General features: G+C 44.3%; 1 long non-coding RNA gene across 1 annotated transcript in view; it reads left to right on the plus strand.

Annotated features, from left to right (window-relative positions):
• The window catches only part of LOC140844041 (uncharacterized), a 71,555-nt gene that overhangs the window by 17,783 nt on the left and 45,556 nt on the right, over positions 1-8,216 (plus strand). The window lies entirely within an intron of this gene.

Below are 8,216 nucleotides of genomic sequence, written 5' to 3' on the forward strand. Positions count from 1 at the left end.
CTTTCAGGTCTCCGATACCTCATCACGTCTCCTCCCTTGTCTGCGGGTCAGAGGCATGGAGGGACCGAAATGACATGGCCGCACAACTGTGCTGTCTCACTGGTGTTTTCTGGGGTCACTGCTGATGACAGAGCAGAGATGGAGCCTATTCCTACCAGGGGAAGGGAGATTCACTTGCTTTAGAAACCAGTCCATAAGGTTACAAAGTCAAAACTATGAAGTTGACTCAAATTTTTGCCTGAGCTTGCTGACATGTCTTGCTGGTGATTTCTTGGGGCTGAGGGTGAGAACAGTGGTGAGAAGCAGGTAGAGGAAGTACCGATAAATCAAGAGTTGCCACAGATTATTTTTATAGTTAGCCATTACAGACCACGTTTCATGAACTGCTCTCTTTACTACTGTGTATGATAAAATTTTTCCATGAGTTTAAAAATAGGGAGAATAATCGCTTCAGGGATTTTTGTGAGAATTAAATGAGATCTGTAACACAAGTAAAGATCTTAATGGTGTTGTGCTTAGTAAGTAAGTGACTGTTGCTGATATTGGCTACTGTCTTGGCTGAGTTTCACTCTTCCTTCCGCACTGCTATCTCTTACCCCTGACTTCCTTGGCCCTTTCTCCCCTGTCCGGCCTGGACTTTGCCCTGCAGAATTGAGGCAACCTGGCTTGTCTGGCTTTGCCTCTGGATGGTTCTTGCAAGGACGCGTCTTTACCTCCTTTTTCTGGCTTGTCCTGCTCGCCTAGGGAACCCCCTCTACTGAGCACCGCAGCCTTGGGGTCAGCCCACTTGACCGAAACCTTGTTTGCCCTGGTCCCTCCGTGTGTACTGTGCGTGCTGGGCGGTAAGATGGGGGGGAGGGAGCGGGGTGGGCAGGGAGGGAAGCAAACACAGCGCAGCTGCTGATGGCCCCCTTCAGGCAGCGAAGGTCTTCTTGTTTTGTAAGAATTAGATTTTTATTGCATCACATTTTTGTTTATACATGGGTATATGTATAATAAAGTCTGTGACTCTGTGTGCTTGTAGGTGTTATGTAGACGTTTATTATAACTTAAGGGATTTTTTTTCCATTTTTCATTGAGCTTCAGTTATCAATGACATTTAACCTTTTTATGCCTTTATTTTTGGCTCCTCTTGCTGCTTTGCTAAGTGGAAGATCATTTGTAAATAATTTCTTTAGTGTAGTAGGTGAAAAAGCTATTTAAAGGAAATTGGTGGTGGAGCCTTCCATAGAAGTAAAGAATATTTAGGGCTGGTTAAGTGCCAGACATTGTTTTAGGCCCTTTCTTGTCCTTCATTGATCTACAAGATGTCCTTTTGAAGTGAAAGTTATCTCCATGTTTACTTTTCCAGTGTTGTACATCTAGTACATACTAGGATTTTGTTCTGGCTGCAAGCAAAAGAAAACCCTCAGACAGGCTTAAATAATAAAAGGTATTTAGTGGTTCTTATAACTGAAAAATCCAGCCATGGGATGGGCTTCAGGTATGGTTTGATCCAGAGGTTCATGCTGGTGTGAGGGAGTTCTAAATCTCATGAATGAGTGCAACATCCACTGTGGAAGGGCCATCAAACAGCATCAGAAGCAAATGTCTTGACATTCACTAAGGCCAACTGGGGTTGAGTCTGTTGGTTGGCTCTGCATTGGTCATTGTAGGTTCGTTGTGGACTCCCCTGCTGCGTGTGACCCTGGGGTGTGTACTGATGCTGCGGAGTGAGGTTAGGTCCTTCAGAAGTGCAGTGCCAGCGAGGCTCTTTGTTAGGAGGAAAGGAGCTCTGGGAGGCTATTCATAGGTGTCCACTGCAGAGACACAGACCTGGGGCTTGAATGTGGTGCTCTTTGTCCAATTCCAGGGCGCTTTAATCCAAATGATACCTTCCTTAAAGTTGCTCTCCCCCAAGCAGTGTCTGATGAACCTTTACCATCAGCGTTGTTCCTCAGGAAGCACTGGTCTTACTCTGCGGCATGTCATCGTCTGGGAGTATGACTTTGCCCATGGCATCTAATTGTTCAGAGGCACAGTATGCTCCACTCTGAAGTAAGGGGGTTGAACAATATGAATTCATCCCATGTTTATTAAGTGCCTATTATGTCTTGATCTATGTCAGGGGTTGGATTTACAAACATGCAATGTACACATGGCTGTTGCCCTTATAGGGCTATTGACTGTTGGGACAAAGAGGCATTAATTAAGTGGTGAAAAATATGTAATATGGAGCCTCTCACATATGCCTGGCCCTTAGCAAATAGTTAATGAATCAAACAGTCTCCATTTTAATCTGTTAATGATAACAAATATATCATTTTAGGTTCTGTCCTGTGTTCCTGTGGGGATGCCTACACCCAGGGCCTGAGGTGGGTGTGAGGGGCGAGGTGGGCTCTGAGGCCCCTTCTAGCCCTGAGGGACACTAATCTCTTTCCAGCCCTGGTGTTTCCGGAGTTAGTGATGGATGCTGCAGGCCCCTTATGCTCCTCCTCTGTCAGAGAGCTGGGCGGGCGGGACACACACCTCTGGAGCCCTGGAAGGGGTTCATTCATGTTCTTACACTTGGTGATTTTCTGCTTGAACAGGTTCTTTATGTTAAATGATCCAAATTTCAAAACGCCTTAAAAATAATACCCCTTCAATGGATAAAGGTGTGTGTGTGTGTGGGTGTGGGTGTGTGTGTGTGTGTGTGTGTGTGTAATGGAGTATTCTTCAGCCATGAGAAGGAAGCAAATCCTGCCATTTGTGACAACATGGATGGGCCTGGAGGGCATTATACAGAGGAAAATAACTCAGAGAAAGGCAAATACCACGTGGACTCCAAAAAAAACAAACTCATAGAAACAGAATGGTCATTTCTGGGGGCTGGAAGGTGGAAGGAATGGGGAGATGTTGGTCAAAGGGTACAAACTTTCAGTTACAAGATGAATAAGTTTTGGAGATCTAGTGTATAGCGTGGTGATTCTAGTTAACAACACTATTTGAGAGTTCACAAAATAATGTTCCTTGTTTCTCCAGAACTTTATTTTTTTAGTGGTTCTTTAAAATTTTTTATTCAGGTATATTGATAAACAATCTTATGAAGGTTTTGCATGAGCAACATTGTGATTTCAACATTCACCATATAATCAAGTCCCCCTCACACACCCCATTGCAATCACTAACCATCAGTGTAGTAAGATGGTATAGAGTCATTACTTGTCCAGACATTTTAAATATTGCGGACGGTTCTTCCCTGTCACAGGTGTACTTGGGGTGGTCCGAGCCCCACTCAGTGCCTCTTCCCTTATCCCCCCTCCCTCCTTGAGCTACCTAATGGGGCCCCATCCTCTGGACTCCCAGCCCTCTGGTGTCAGCTTTCTCTGGGGCATCTGTATCCTCAGCCATCTTCTCATGGGTCTTTCCACAGTATTGTAAGTGATGATGACCAGGAAGGAAGACAACGGGTTTATCATGTGTTTCTTGAACAGCTGTCACCACAGATGCCTGGAAGAAAAACCTGTACAGTGTGGACAGGAATGGTCATATTTTCTTGAAAAGGAGACACATAAACTCTACACCTTTGCAAAGATTCTAGGCTCTGATCTGCTTTGAAACACTTCTCATTTCCTGGAGCACCCGTTCCTACTTTATTTGCCACTATGCCATCACACACTTTCTCTTCTCTCCTACCCTCTGAGCATTTACTCTTTTTGGCAAAAAAGTCTTTCAAAAGCAAGTTTAAGTAGAGTTACCAAAAAATCTGTGTGGTATCTCCACAGTGAGTCATAATGGAAGTAAGAAACTGGTGTCATGACAAATTAGCTTTATTCTGGTTTTCCTTGTGGCTTATCGATAGTGGCCATGCAGCCCTTCCACTAACAGCCCTGGGGCTGTGCTGACTCAGAGGGGATTCGGGGATGACCTCAGGGAGCAGCTTCCTGTGTGTGTTACTGTTTTTCTTTTATTGACTGATGTGTAGAGGAAAATTGGGAGTGAGGAACAGTACATTTCTTTGCTCTTCCTTCCGTAAATTGCTTGTTACAACTGTTAGATAAATTCCAATAAATTCTAACCAAAATAAGCAGGTGAAGAGAGGCAACAAAGGGCCAGGTAGTTTGTTTGAGTGCATCTCCCGGGTGATGTTACGCCGTCTGGCTATGACAGGCCAGGGAAGTCACACCCGGTCAGGGAGGTGGCGTCTTATAAGGGGTTAAGAGGGGGAGGAGTGGGCAACTATCGTAGGGGGCGTGGAGAGGTATGATTGGGTGAAGGTGACATAATGGACAACTAGAAACTTTTTTCCTTCTAAGAGGGAGGAGGCTGACATCCAGGTCTTAGTTGGCACATGGGAAGGATGGAATTCAGGAAGAGCTGTCCCCTTTCCATATAAGGCATGGACCTTGGGGTGTGGGCTGTTCTCCTTTTATGGTACCTCTCTGTTCTGTTTGCATGTCCTTGTTTTTCCTTCCTCCAGCCTAACATTCCAGCCTTTTGGTCATAATGGGCGACGACTCAATCTGACTACTTCCGGCTGACAAGGGGCATCGTGGGGGTTTGAGGCTGGTATGAGGCCGAAGGAGGGGGTTCAGTGGGAAGAGGTGCATAACGGTGCAGTAACATCTGGTTGGTGGCGACCCAGGTCATCTGGGTTAGCCGCTGTTGGAGGAACCTGAGGATACAAGGGACTAGAGCAAACCAGAAAGTGTTATTAAGGGGCCCAGTAGGGGCATTAGCCAGGCTATTACGTGGGACTGGAATTCTGGATTGAGTTTACATCTCAATGACTAGTATCTGATGAGAGCTTACTGTAAGACAGTTGTCATAAGGAAATTTGGATATTTCTGTAATACAAAACATTCAGTAACAAAGTTTAGCATCATTCTTTTTGACAGTGCTTGTTAGGTAAATATATATCAGACAAATAAGCCAATTAGCTAAATATTTTCTCCAATGAGAAAATGTTCCTCTGACATGTTCCAGGGGCCCTCTGGAAAATATCAGAGTTAACTAGAGGTAAAAGTACCTTTTTGAATTTGATTTTGGGAAGTTGTCAGAAGAAAGTTTCTTTGGCACTTGCTTAAATAGGATTATAGGTTGCTATGAAGCAATACTTATCTATTTAACTAGAATGACAACAAAGTACTTCAAAGCAAATAAAGAAGGTTACACAGTTATTAGCAAAGATTAGCTTTTAGTCTTTTTAATACACAGATCTCATTTTCTTAAATACTCTGACACCTTACTGAGACTTTAAGCATGAGAAACTGTTTTGATTAAACGATTAGAGAACTTTTTGCAATATTTCAACATTAAGAGCAGACTAACAGTTAAGAAAACTTTGTCTTTTTAACTGGAAATAAAATTCTAATTTTGCTGTGTACTTGATATTGATACTTACTTGCTTTAATTTTATATAGCATGACCATATTAAATTCTTCTACAAACTTTCTACAACCTTCTTTTTCATTTAGATTTCTTTCTCTAAATAAACAGCTGTACCTTAGAACAATTACTTCCTTTGATCAAAAGACACATTCTTTAGCATGCAGAAATGTTTTCCTTATTACTTTAAGTAGTTTTAATTAGAACTTAAAACCATTAGGTACCTTAATTTTTAGTGAACACTGAGCAGTAGGCTATTATAAACTGTTACACTAGCATTCTTTGGATTGACAAATTTATGAACATTTTATAATTTCTGTTAACCATGAGCTTTACAACACAGTCTCTCACTAAGCACAAAGTATACCTTTTTAACTTAGCAAAACTTTAAGGTTTTAGGTTACCACAAAGATTTCTAGGCTGTAGATAGGTATATACACTGTAACACACAATTAAAAAGGTGTTCACTTGCCACACTTATTTAGTTCACTCATTTGTAACAACTATGCTAGATTACTTACAAGACCTTTACTGAATATTATACAAAGCCAAGGCCTTTAAGCATTTTATTCTCAAAAGATTTAGCAGATAACATCATCGACTTAAATGTCCTTAGGTAAAGTTAGGCAGCTGATAACCACAAGGACATGCCCGCCTCAGCCAAACACAAATTAGCATTAATGCTTAACATTTTTCTATCAGATTTTCTGGAAGTTTTAGAATGCCGAGTTTTCACAAGCGCTTATTTTTAAATCAATTTTTAATAATACTATCCATAAGTAGGAAAATATTTTTCATCTATACACCTAGACACACCAACATACAAACTGAGAACCAATGACTACAGTCAGCAACACTCCCCACACAAAAACATATACACAGACAGACAAACCGATATAAAGACTTGAGTCACTGATATCCAATTGCTTTCCTTCTCTTCAGCTTCTTGTCTGTGGCTTCTGGAACCAGAGGGCGGGAAGAGTGTGTTTTGGTGGGGCAAGAGGGCGGTGAAGGCGGAAGGAGAGGGGGCGTGGGGGTGCAGCTGCCGGAAGAGGAGAGCAGGACAACGGCATGGTTGAGAATGTAGGACTTTAAGATGGCGGCGACACGTGTGAAGAAAAAGAACTTAAAGATGGTGGTGGAGAGAGGGGTGGGCATTGTGAGCTAACGGAGGTGGGCGACTGAGGTCTTCTGGTGGATCTGAAAAGGAAGAAGGGATGAGCAGAGTAAAAGGCTGACAATCTGTAACTGGAGATCGGACTAGGAGAACCTGAGTCATTGAACACCTAACATAAAGGTCTGGGCGGGAGTGCAAAGTCCAAAAGGCCTGCACATAAGGGATTTCACTCTACTCTCTGCTCCAGTGGCAATTGATTAATCAAGTTGGTGAGGAGGCTATAATTGAAAGTTCCCTCAGGAGGCCAGTGTGATTGATTGTCTAAGGAATACTGAGGGCTGGCGTCAGAGCAGAGAAAGACTAGCTTCTATTTGCGAACTTCCCGGGACAAATATAGAGTAGCCAAATTAGAAATGAGACACTGCAGTGGGGTCTGAGCCTCTTGCTTTTGAGGCCTGGTTCCCCATGTCTGCGCCACTTCCCAACTAATCCCACTGAGGGGAGGGCCCAGTGTCCCAAGCGCACCAAGTCAGGGGAGACGTCTTGGGAGCCTGGGTGAGGGACATCTCCCCCACCGCAGGGCCAGGGGTACGCCGGATGCCCGCAGACGTCCTGGAACCTGGGGTAGGGATGTCTCCCATACCACAGGGCCAGGGGCAGGCCAGATGCCCTCAGAGGGTGGGCCGAATGCCCAGGGGCCATATGCCCCACCTGGACATACGTACAATTTCTAATAGACCAGGTGAAATGGAGTTAGGGAGGGAAACAGACTGGGGGAAACTGAGGGACTCACTGGAAAATAGTCCATGCAGCAGAGAGCAGGCTGAGGTCCTGGGTCGGGGTAGGAGGAGGCGGGGCCACTGGTGGCTGGACGGGGCCCCGCGCTCATAGTCCTTCCCGGAATTTTGGCACCAAGTGTAAGATAAATTTGAATAAATTCTAACCAAAATAAGCAGGCGAAGAGAGGCAACAAAGGGCCAGGTAGTTTGTTTGAGTGCAACTCCCAGGTGATGTTACGCCGTCTGGCTATGACAGGCCGGGGAAGTCACACCCGGTCAGGGAGGTGGGGGCTTATAAGGGGTTAGGAGGGGCATGAGTGGGCAATCTGTCCTAGGTGGTGTGGAGAGGTATGATTGGCTAAAGGTGACATAATAGGCAACTAGAAACATTTTTCCTTCCAAGAGGGAGGAGACTGACATCCCGGTCTTAGTTGGCACATCAGAAGAATGGAATTCAAGAATAGCTGTCCCTTTTCCATATAAGGCATGGACCTTGGGGTCTGGTCTGTTCTCCTTTTATGGTCTCTGTTCTGTTTCCATGTCCTTGTTTTTCCTTCCTCCAGCCTAACAACAACAATGATTTAAAGTCGTGGAAAACAAAAGTTCGCAGTCTTCCATTGAAGAGGAAAGAGGAAGATGGTGGGGAAAAGGTTGGATAAAAGGGTGGGAAACGTTTGTAGTGAGGCAGCCTCTTCCTGACCTTACGTTTGCATAGTAGGTCTTGCTGCTCTCTGTGTGAATGCGGATGTATTCTTTCCTGAGTTTTCTGGCAATGTTCCTGGCATAGCAGAGGCTACAAATCTTTTGCAAATTGGCATATCCTTTTTCTGCTCATGTAAATCAATAAGGAGCAATTGTTCCCTGTTCCTGGACTGAGGCCTTAACTCCATATTGCTGTCTGTGCACTGGTGAAACGTAATCATCTCAGAACCCTGGTACAGACTTAACTGGGTGTGCATTGACAGTGCCTT

The sequence above is a fragment of the Manis javanica genome, chromosome 10 (assembly GCF_040802235.1).
Source record: "Manis javanica isolate MJ-LG chromosome 10, MJ_LKY, whole genome shotgun sequence".
Classification (NCBI taxonomy): domain Eukaryota; kingdom Metazoa; phylum Chordata; class Mammalia; order Pholidota; family Manidae; genus Manis; species Manis javanica.